Source organism: Heterocephalus glaber, unplaced genomic scaffold (genome assembly GCF_053883595.1).
Source record: "Heterocephalus glaber isolate CG9 unplaced genomic scaffold, H.glaber_assembly_v1.0 deba00001444, whole genome shotgun sequence".
NCBI classification, from domain to species: domain Eukaryota; kingdom Metazoa; phylum Chordata; class Mammalia; order Rodentia; family Bathyergidae; genus Heterocephalus; species Heterocephalus glaber.
In genome coordinates this window covers 11,412,946-11,424,056 of record NW_028258297.1, presented here as the reverse complement: position 1 = coordinate 11,424,056, position 11,111 = coordinate 11,412,946, and the positions used below count along the sequence as shown (strand labels likewise).

The following is an 11,111-nucleotide window of genomic DNA, read 5'->3' as shown; positions in this document are numbered from 1 at the left end:
CCTCCCGAGCCAGCTGCAGCCTCTGAAGCTGCTGGGCTTCCTTCAGGACCTCCTCCTGTAACGTCCCCTGCCCCGGCCCCTATTCCCTCCCCTTATCTGAGGCTTCCAACCCTCCTCCTTATCCTAACAAGCCCATTCCAACCCCCTCTCACACTTGATCTAAACTGCAGCTTGACGTTTCTTCCCTACCCTCTGCTCCTCAGTTTCTGCCTCAGCAGGTAATGGGCATAAAAAGCAATAGTCCAAATTCATGCTCCTTTTCTCGGTCTGATCTTTCTCAGATGAATCAATGTATGGGTTCCTTCTTCACAGAGATCACTAAATATGTTCAAATATTTCAATATCTCTCTCAGTCTTACGGCTTAACCTTACTCGTAGTGTCATCCTTACTTCTATATTCTCCCCAAGGAGAGAGAACAGCCAGATTTGGTCCCTAGCTCAAGCCTACTACAAAAACAGGTGGCTTGAGCCCACTTCAGAGGACAGAGCTGCAGCTATCCCCAGGCCAAGCCTCCATGGGATTTCAATCACATTGATGCACAGGGGCGAGGCCCTGCAAGGCAATGCCGAGACCACAGGGTAACTTGCCTGGTTAAGGGCCTAAAAAAGACAGCCCACAAATCAGTTAATTATCGCGAATTAAGTTACTCAAATTCGAGATAAAAATCCGGCCCAGTTTATGTCTCACGTGGCGTCCACTCTCAACAAGTTTACTTCTCTAAACCCTGAAAGTCCAGAAAGGCAACTTATTTTAGAAATACATTTTATTACCCATTCTTCCCCAGATATTTGTAAAAAGCTCCAAAAAATAAAATCGGCCCTCAGGTTCCCATCAAAAATTGATCAATCAAAGCATTTCGAGAATCCTGATATGGCCACCTGCCAGCAGTATATTTCTGACTTACAATTGCTCACATCCACTGTAAGAAACCCACCAAAAGGGCTGAAACCCAGGCAGGGGCCAAATAAGACCTCCAGGGATCCAAAAAAGGGGTCCAGGACCCTGCTTTAAGTGTCACCAGATTGGCCACTGGGCCAAAGACTGTGCCAACCCGGGACTCGCTCCCAAGCCATGCCCCACGTGCAAAAGCCTTCACTGGGAGGTAGGCTGTACTGGGGTGGCCAGGCCCATCCCAGGGGTCCCCTCCCAGGGCCGCTCAACAGGCCTCAGGTGCCCTCACCGTCCTGATCCATCGGACCTCGGGTGACTGACACACCTTGAAGTTCTCAGATGCCCCTTGGACCATCACAGCCACCAAAGTCCAGGTAAGTCTGGCCGTGGAAGGTAAGACTGTTTCATCTCTGATCAATACAGAGGCGACCCAGTTCACCCTCAGCTAACTTCAGCCTCAGTTACTGTTGTAAAAACTGACAGCACAATATCCAAGCCTCTCAAAACCCCTCTGCTCTTAGGCCAATTGAAAAATGCCATGTTTACTCGTTCCTTTCTAGTCATTCCCACCTGTCCAGTACTCCTCAGATGAGATAGTCTCCAAAGCTCTCTGGCAGCCTCACTATTCCAGGCTCTGCTCTGCACCCTGTCACCGTTCTTGTCACACCTACTGCTTCGCCTTCATCCCACCCCTATCTTTTCTCTCCCTCAACCCGCATGTACGGGACAGCTCAACCCACTCTGTCACTCAACATCACCTGCCCCTCCGCATCCCCCCGAAAAGACCACCCCTACCCTTCCTAGCCTCGATACCCCTACCTGATCCAGCCTCCAAGGACTAAAGCCCGTCATTACTCACCTTCTCGTGCATAACCTCCTGATTCCCACCAAGTCCCCATTCAACATCCCCATCCTCGCTGTCTGTAAGTCTGATCGACCACCCTGCTTGGTACAAGATCTCCAAGCCCTCCACCAAATCCTCCTCCCCATTCATCCTCTAGTCCCAAACCAAGATACGCTCCTCTCCTCTACGCCCTCAACCACCACCCATTACTCAGTCCTTGGCCTAGGTTTTCTTTACCATCACTCTACTCCCTGCCTCACAGCCCCTCTTTGCTTTCCTGTGGAAAGACACCCATCAATCACAGCAGCTTACCTGGACAGCACTGCCCCAAGGCTTTCAAGACAGCCCTCACTGTTCCCCCAAGCCCTCGCCTGTGATCTCCTTTCCTTTCACCCATTGCTTCCTGCGTATTATGATATATAGACAGTCTACTCCTCTGCAGCCCTTCTTCAGAGTCCTGTCACCAAGACAGCCTCTCCCTCCTACCACACCTAGAAGAGAGGGATATGGACCCGCTCCCAGACCCCCATGGTGGCCCCACTTCCAGGAGTGCCCACTAGAAATTGCAAGTATTCTCCCCCACCTCCGTTCGCCTTTCCCAAATTTCTAAAAAACAGATCCCCTTCCTAGCCTGCCAGTTCTTCCCTTCCCTACAACTAGGTCCTGTCCCTCATCCTTCTCAGGTGCATTTCCTGGAATCCCTTCTTCCCTGGGCAGAACATCTTCTTTCCCATCCCCAAATCAGCTCCCCAGATTCGGACTGGACTCACTGGAGTCCCCATCCCCAGATCGACTCACTGAAGATGGCCTACTACGGGCGGGAAGAACTGTCCTCTACTGCCCCTTACCCACTCCCCTCACACGAAACACGCCTACTCGCCCTTTTCCTCTTCCTCACCCTCTCCCCACCTCCCACCTAGACACCACTCCACTCACTCATATCCTGGCATTTCCTCTTCCTACTCACCTACATACGCCTGCCCCTTGCACTCGCCACTGGCTTAGCCTCCATTGCCCCACCTATCCGGAACAACACTCAGCAGTGCCTCCCGGTAGCCACATTGCTTCTCCAGGAAGGACTTAAGCTCATTCCTCTTTGTGCTCTTAAACATCACCAAGATGGATAGACACACCTGCCATACTCCAGGCAGATGCCCTCTCTGCCTTCTCCCTTCTCATCTTTGTCTCCTTCCTCATTGAAGTAATTATTACCCTGTTCCATGTCTTCTGGTCCCTCCTTGCACCCTCTGCCTTCTTAAACTGCTTCATCCTAAGCTCACTTTGGCTCCATCCTGAGTCCTGGCTCTGATTCTGCTCCAGGTCTCTCTGAGCCACTGGCAAAGGTGCTAGTGTGGAGCCAGAGTGACTCCATTTTGGAGCTGTCTCCTTTGTTCTCTCAAATTTGTGCTTATCCACTCAAAATTCCTAAGTTTATTACCCAGCCATCTGTGTCCTCAGGAAGGACATTCCGGACACACTACCTATAAGGTAAACAGTTAATGGCTAACTGCCCACAAAAGATAGATGTGACCATTAGTCAGTGGATCTGCTAACCATCAGCTTATGACAGTCGACCACTAACCTTTGCCCCCTTCTCCCTTGCAAAAATCTATACGTAACCCCCTTAACCCCCCCCTAAGCCTAACCAATCAAAACCCTACACTTCATATGTATTAAGTATTAACCAATCACCTGGCTACTAATAACCAAAGCTTGTTGTATTCTCAATAAAAACCCTGCTAGTTAGAGACTCAGGGCTCTCAATCTCGATCCGCTGCGTCGGTGACAATTGAGAGTCCCTGCTTAAGCTTGAATAAACGACCCTCGTGTGCTTACATCGGAAACGGCCTCCTGGTGGTCTCTGGGACTTCACGATCTGGGCACAACATTTGGGGGCTCGTCCGGGATCCCAAGACCTTCAGGACTCCCGTACCGGAGGGTCAACGCCGGCTGGTGAGTGTTTTTTGTGTTTGTAAAGTCTGGGCCTATTTTCTGGGAAGGTCGGCAGACGGTCTAGGCGGACGCGCTGCAAGGGCCGCCGACCCGGGATCCTGGAAGACGTTCCGGATTCCGCTGGTGGGGACGGAGTGCCCCAAGAGTACGAGTCAGTGAGACTCCTGGAGGGACGTTGCGGGTCGCTCCCGCGGCACGGCAGGAGGCCGTCGTCCCATTTGCATTGCCTCCGATCGCGCGGAGGACGATTTTGTCTCACCTTGTGCTTCTCTGTTGCGTTTGTGTGTCTGTTTGTGCTGACTTGGACCGAGACGATGGGACAGACTGTGACTACCCCTCTTTCCCTTGTAACAGACCATTTCAAAGAAGTTAGGGAGAGCGCTCATAACTTAAGTTTAGAAATTAAGAAGACTAAGTTCATCACCCTCTGTAGCTCAGAGTGGCCCTCCCTCGGGGTAGGATGGCCCCCCGAGGGAACTTTTGATTTGCAGATTATTCGCAGAGTTCGTAAAGCCATCCTCCCCCCCCCCATCAGATACCCTACATCGCCGTTTGGAAATTTCTGATTTCTAACCCGCCCCCATGGGTTAAGCTCTTTTTGCCTCCACAGCAGCAGCAACCGGAGTTAATCCCGACGGCCAATGAAAAGGCTCCTAAAAAGCGCGCGGATGAAAAACAAACCGAAACCAAGCCAACCGCGCCACTTTACCCTGTCCTCCAGGGAGGGACCGAAGAAGATCTTATATTTCCTCCCCCCTATTCCCTCCCCTTTCTTCCGCCACAGCAGGCTGGAAGAGGTGACCCAGTCCCAGCCGGGGCTAGGGAGCCCGCCCCGGGCGCCGCCGACAACCGTGATGGTCCCGCCCAAAATACTCGTCACCGGCGCGCCGCCTCTCCGGCAGGACCGGCAGACTCAACTGTCTGCCCGCTGCGAACACTAGGGCCCCCTGATGAACATAGAAACCAGCCTCATCATTACTGGCCCTTTGCTACCAGCGATCTTTATAACTGGCGCCGACAACACGCCAATTTTTCTGATAACCCTAGAGATTTGATTAACCTGTTAAAAACCGTTTTGTTTACCCATCAGCCCACTTGAGATGACTGTCAATAGCTTCTGCAGGTCCCGTTCACCACTGAGGAACAAGAGAGGATCCAGAATGAGGCCAGAAAATTGGTTCCTGGTGACAATGGTCAACCCACCACCAATGCTGACACTATCAACACTTCTTTTCCTCTGTCCCAACCCAACTGGGACTTCAACACGGCAGAAGGTAAGGAGAGGCTTTGGGTCTATCGCCAGGCTCTATTAAAAGGTCTAAAAGCAGCAGCGAGGAAGCCTACAAATTTGGCTAAGGTAAGAGATATACAACAAAAGTTAGATAAAAGCCCTGCTGCTTTCCTAGAAAGAATTCAGGAAGCTTTTCGTAGGTACACTCCTATGGACCCAGAAGCAATTGAGACAAAGGCAGCTGTAATAATACATTTTGTCAACCAGGCGGTGCCAGACATTAAGAGAAAGTTACAGAAAGTAGATAGGTTAGGAGAAAAGAGTATTCAGGACTTAGTGGCAGTGGCAGAGAAAGTGTATAACAATAGAGAAACCGCAGAGGAGAAACGAGAAAAAGCTGATGACCGCCAGACCCGAAACTTAGCTCGGATCCTTCTGGCTGCCACTGCAGGAGAACAAAAGGAACGTGAACGTAGACTAAGAAAGATTGCGGTGGAAGGAGAAAACAAAGAGAGACGCAGAGAGCGCCCCCAGTTGGGGAAAAATCAATGTGCTCATTGCAAAGAGTATGGACACTGGGCCAGAGACTGTCCCAAAAAGAAACAACAGGAAGGACGCCCCAAGGCCCCTATCCTGGCTATGGATGAATTAAATGATTAGGGGGGACGGGGTTCGGCACCCCTCCCCGAGCCCAGGGTAACCCTAAAAGTGGAGGGGAGACCTATCGAGTTCCTAGTGGATACAGGGGCTCAACATTCGGTCCTACTTAAACCATGTGGCCATGTTTCTGATAAGACCTCCTGGGTTCAAGGAGCTACAGGCATGAAAAAGTATTCATGGACAACCCAAAGAACAGTAGACTTGGGAGTGGGCCAAGTAACCCACTCATTTATGATTATACCAGACTGCCCCTACCCCTTATTGGGAAGAGACTTACTGACTAAATTAGGGGCTCAAATTCATTTCCAACCCGGGGGCACAAAAGTCCTTAATCAAGAGAGAAGGCCCATTCAGGTACTAACCATAAACCTAGAAGATAAATATCTGCTACATCAGAAGAGGGCCCCTCCTGATCCTGACATGGAACAATGGCTCATCATGCTCCCACAAGCATGGGCAGAGACTGGAGGCATGGGGTTAGCTGCACACAGAGCACCAGTGTTTGTAAAAATAAAACCTGGGGCAGATCCTGTACAAGTTCGCCAATATCCTATGCCCCTAGAGGCCCAGAAGGAAATAACTCCACACATCAGGAGGTTGCTTGCTCAGGAGATTCTTAGGCCTTGTCAATCAGCCTGGAACACCCCCTTGTTGCCAGTGCGAAAACCTCATTCTAATGACTATCGGCCAGTGCAGGATCTCCGGGAAGTGAACAAGAGGGTTATGGACATCCACCCCACAGTGCCTAATCCATACACCCTTTTGAGTTCACTTCCCCCGAGCCATCGATGGTACACAGTCTTGGATCTCAAAGATGCTTTTTTTAGCCTTCCGCTAGCACCCAAAAGCCAACACATCTTTACATTTGAATGGAGTGACCCAGAACAAGGCCTCAACGGACAGCTGACATGGACCCGATTACCCCAAGGATTCAAAAACTCTCCCACCATCTTCGACGAGGCCCTACATGAAGACCTGGGTGAGTTTCGCCTCCAGAACCCCCAACTAACTCTGTTACAATATGTAGATGACCTCCTCATAGCAGCTGAAACGCGGGAAGACTGCCTAAGTGGAACCAAGAGACTCTTGATAGTCATAGGAGAACTGGGGTACCGGGCGTCCGCCAAAAAGGCCCAGATCTACAAACCCGAGGTAAGCTACTTGGGGTACATGCTTAGGGAAGGGCAGAGATGGCTGTCGGATGCTAGAAAAGAGACAGTTCTTAAGATACCCACACCAGATTCTCCTCGGAAAGTCAGAGAGTTCTTGGGATCGGCGGGCTTCTGCCGCCTATGGATACCGGGGTTCGCAGAGCTCGCAAGGCCCCTTTATGAGGCAACCAAAGACAATCAGGCTTTTCAATGGACAGAAAAGCTACAAAAATCTTTCGATCAAATTAAAACAGCCTTGCTGACGGCACCAGCCTTGGGCTTGCCCGATATTACTAAGCCATTCCACCTTTACATTGATGAAAACAAAGGAGTCGCTAAGGACGTCCTGGTCCAGCATCTAGGGCCATGGCGCCGCCCAGTGGCGTACCTATCAAAAAGACTTGATCCAGTTGCATCAGGATGGCCCCCGTGTCTAAGAATGATTGCAGCAGTGGCTCTAATGGTCAAAGATGCTGACAAGTTGACATTAGGCCAAGAACTGTGCGTGACCACCCCTCACGCTATTGAGGGAGTCCTAAAACAGCCTCCGGATCGATGGCTCAGTAATGCTCGCCTGACCCACTACCAGAGCTTACTCCTAAATCCAACCCGAGTTGTCTTTCAGGCCCCGGCTGCTTTAAACCCAGCCACACTGTTGCCAGACCCGAACTTGGAGGCTCCGCTTCACGACTACACAGACATCCTAGCCCAGGTACATGAAATTCGAACAGATCTGAGCGACCAACCATGGCCAGATGCAGATGATACCTGGTACACTGATGGGAACAGCTTTGTTCGTGATGGCCGCAGGTATGCAGGAACAGCAGTGGTGACAGAGACTGAGGTCATTTGGGCAGAACCATTGCCCACCGGGACCTCAGCACAACGGGCGGAGCTCATAGCTCTGATCAAGACATTGACTCTAGGACGGGGCCAAAAGTTAAATATATACACAGATAGCCGGTATGCCTTTGCCACTGCACACGTCCATGGGGCCATCTACAAAGAAAGGAGACTCCTGACAGCTGAAGAAAAGACTATTAAAAACAAAGAGGAGATCCTTGCCCTCTTAACAGCCCTCTGGCTACCTAAAAAATTAGCCATTATCCATTGCCCAGGACACCAAAAAGGCGACACTCCAATTGCCAGAGAAAATAATTTAGCTGACCAGACAGCCCGAGAAATAACCTTAAAGATTAATCTGACACTGGCCACTCAGCTGCCCGATCCGGGAAGTACAGCCCTACCAGAAAAACCCCAGTACACTGAAAAAGATTTAAATTGGATAAAACAATTACCTATGCCTCAGTGCCTCAACGGGTGGTGGAAATCTTCTGATTGTAAAGTCATCTTGCCTAAAGCGCTGGGAGAACAAGTTCTCTCCAAGATGCACCGGACCACCCACATGGACACTCGAAAAATGCAAGATCTCCTGAGACATGCTAAAATTAAGATCCGTGATGCTAATTCTAAAATTGAACATATTGTTGCTACCTGCAAAGCCTGTCAATTGACAAATGCCACCCACAATAGGGCCAACCCAGGAAATAGGCTGAGAAAAAGCCGACCTGGAGCCTATTGAAAATTGGACTTCACCAAGGTAAAACCTGGAAGGTATGGTTATAAATACTTGTTAGTTTTTGTAGACACTTTTTCAGGATGGACAAAAGCGTTTCCTACCAAACATAAAACAGCGTAAAGTGTGACTAAAAAACTGCTAGAAGACATCCTGCCAAGGTATGGTTTTCCAGTAATGCTAAGATCAGATAATGGACCCGCCTTTATTTCCAAGGTGAGTCAAACCCTAACACAGATATTGGGGACGGATTGGAAATTACATTGTGCATACAGACCCCAAAGTTCAGGACAGATAGAGAGGATAAATAGAACATTAAAAGAGACCTTAACTAAATTAACCTTAGAGACTGGCGGTGACTGGGTGACTCTCCTTCCCTTCGCCCTCTATAGGGTACACAATTCACCCTATAAGATGGGATTAACTCCCTTTAAAATCATGTTTGAAATTCCCCCTCCCATTATTCCCAACCTTCAATCAAATGTGCTTGTTAAATTTGATGACCAAAAGTTGTTACTTTCTTTAAAAAGCCTCCAAAGTGTGCATGAGGATATCTGGCCTAAATTAAAAGCCTTATATCAAACTGGACTGCCTCCCGAGCCCCATCGCTATCGACCAGGAGACTGGGTCTTCGTCCGGAGACACCGACAAAGAGACCTTGAGCCCCGTTGAAAAGGACCCTACGTCACAGTCCTGACCACGCCCACCGCTCTCAAGGTCGACGGGATTGCCTCGTGGGTGCACTACACCCACGTTCGCCCTGCAGATCCTCACGCTGTCCTAGAGGACTTCGTTCCATCATGGCAGGTGTCCAAAGACCAAGACAATCCCCTCAAACTCAAGCTGCGTCGTCGACGGTCATGATTGTGGTAACTGTACTTTTGACACCGATTTTAAAAAGACAGAACCCACATGCTCCCCTAAATTTAACCTAGATGATCATCAATATCGCCACAGGTGACATTATTAACAGCTCGTCCAAAGTGAGCCCACCATTAACCTGGTGGCCTGCTCTAGAGTTTGATCTCTGTCGGCTAGCCACTGGCAGCTGAGATATCGGACACTGGAGCCTAGAGTCACGGGAAAGGCCTGAATGTGGAAAAAAAAAAAAAAAAAAAGGGGTGTACCCTCCCCCCGGTCGATTCACAAACACCGGGTTACAACCATGTAATTCGCAGGGCAATATTACGAGACACCCCCTTCTACAGGGAGGACTCTGCGTTGCCTTAGGTAAAAAAATGTTGCTTCTATGTAGATCATTCAGGAGTGGTCAAAGAGTCCATGGCTAGAGTTAGGGAGGACATCGCCAAACGTAAACAAAAAAAAAAAAAAACTATCTCAAAACTGGTTCGAATCTTGGTTTAATTCTTCCCCTTGGCTAACTATCCTAATCTCTACCCTGCTAGGCCCCTTGCTTATCGTGTTACTACTGTTGACCTTTAGACCTTGTATGCTCAATAGACTAGTTTCGTTCATCAAAAAGCGAATTAACGCTGTTCAGTTAATGGTACTCAGGTCCCAATACCAGCCAATACCTATTGATTTGACAGAATTAACCCCCAGAGGCCCATGATTGGCCCTCTATAGCACCATGAGAAGGGGGGAATGTGGAGCCAGAGTGACTCCATTTTGGAGCTGTCTCCTTTGTTCTCTCAAATTTGTGCTTATCCACTCAAAATTCCTAAGTTTATTACCCAGCCATCTGTGTCCTCAGGAAGGACATTCCGGACACACTACCTATAAGGTAAACAGTTAATGGCTAACTGCCCACAAAAGATAGATGTGACCATTAGTCAGTGGATCTGCTAACCATCAGCTTATGACAGTCGACCACTAACCTTTGCCCCCTTCTCCCTTGCAAAAATCTATACGTAACCCCCTTAACCCCCCCCTAAGCCTAACCAATCAAAACCCTACACTTCATATGTATTTATATTAACCAATCACCTGGCTACTAACAACCAAAGCTTGTTGTATTCTCAATAAAAACCCTGCTAGTTAGAGACTCAGGGCTCTCAATCTCGATCCGCTGCGTCGGTGACAATTGAGAGTCCCTGCTTAAGCTTGAATAAACGACCCTCGTGTGCTTACATCGGAAACGGCCTCCTGGTGGTCTCTGGGACTTCACGATCTGGGCACAACACTAGCACTCTGTTCCCTTACTCTGACCAAAGCTTATGCCCAGGCCTTCCCACAGCCCTATCAGATGGAGTGGGTGGCCCCAAGGAACAGGCAACTCTCTGTGTCCTCACAGCATAAGCATAAGCCTGGACAGTCAGAGGCCCACCCACTCTGTCTAACCCCTGGCCCCTCTGCCCCCTGGACCACAGAAGGATCCTGTGTTCGTACAGTTCTTCAGATGGGGAGAAAAATGACCCAAGGCACAATCCCCAAGAGCACAACTTGATCGTGTCTAGATTTTTCTCACATGCCCCAAAGCAAGTTCTCCACTGTTCACACCTCCAAGGAGGAAACTCTTGGCCCTGTCCGTTTCCCACCTGGCTTTTAAAATCTGTATTTGCTTGAGCACCTACTATGTATCAGCCTTATGCTGAGACCTTTCCATGTATTATCTTATTGTTCTTACAATAAAACACAATGGAGCCAGGGAATTAACTCAGTGACACCACCCCTGCCTTGAAAGCTCAAGGTCCTGAGTTCGACCCCTGGTACTAACAACAACCAAAAAATGAATGAAGAAACTAAGGCAAGAAGTGGCAAAGTAATTCTCAAAGGTCACATAACAACCAGATGGCAGAAGTGACCCTGTGCCTTATGGGCACCACCTCCCCTCAGCCTGAGGT

At 49.4% G+C, this 11,111-nt stretch overlaps 1 long non-coding RNA gene across 1 annotated transcript; it reads left to right on the top strand.

The window, feature by feature from the left end:
- The first annotated feature begins 3,085 nt into the window (after positions 1 to 3,085).
- On the top strand, positions 3,086 to 10,406 carry LOC147827473 (uncharacterized). Its single transcript, XR_015452314.1, has 2 exons — positions 3,086 to 4,963; positions 6,408 to 10,406. It is a non-coding gene; the product is annotated as an uncharacterized LOC147827473 (long non-coding RNA).
- Positions 10,407 to 11,111: the final 705 nt, after the last annotated feature.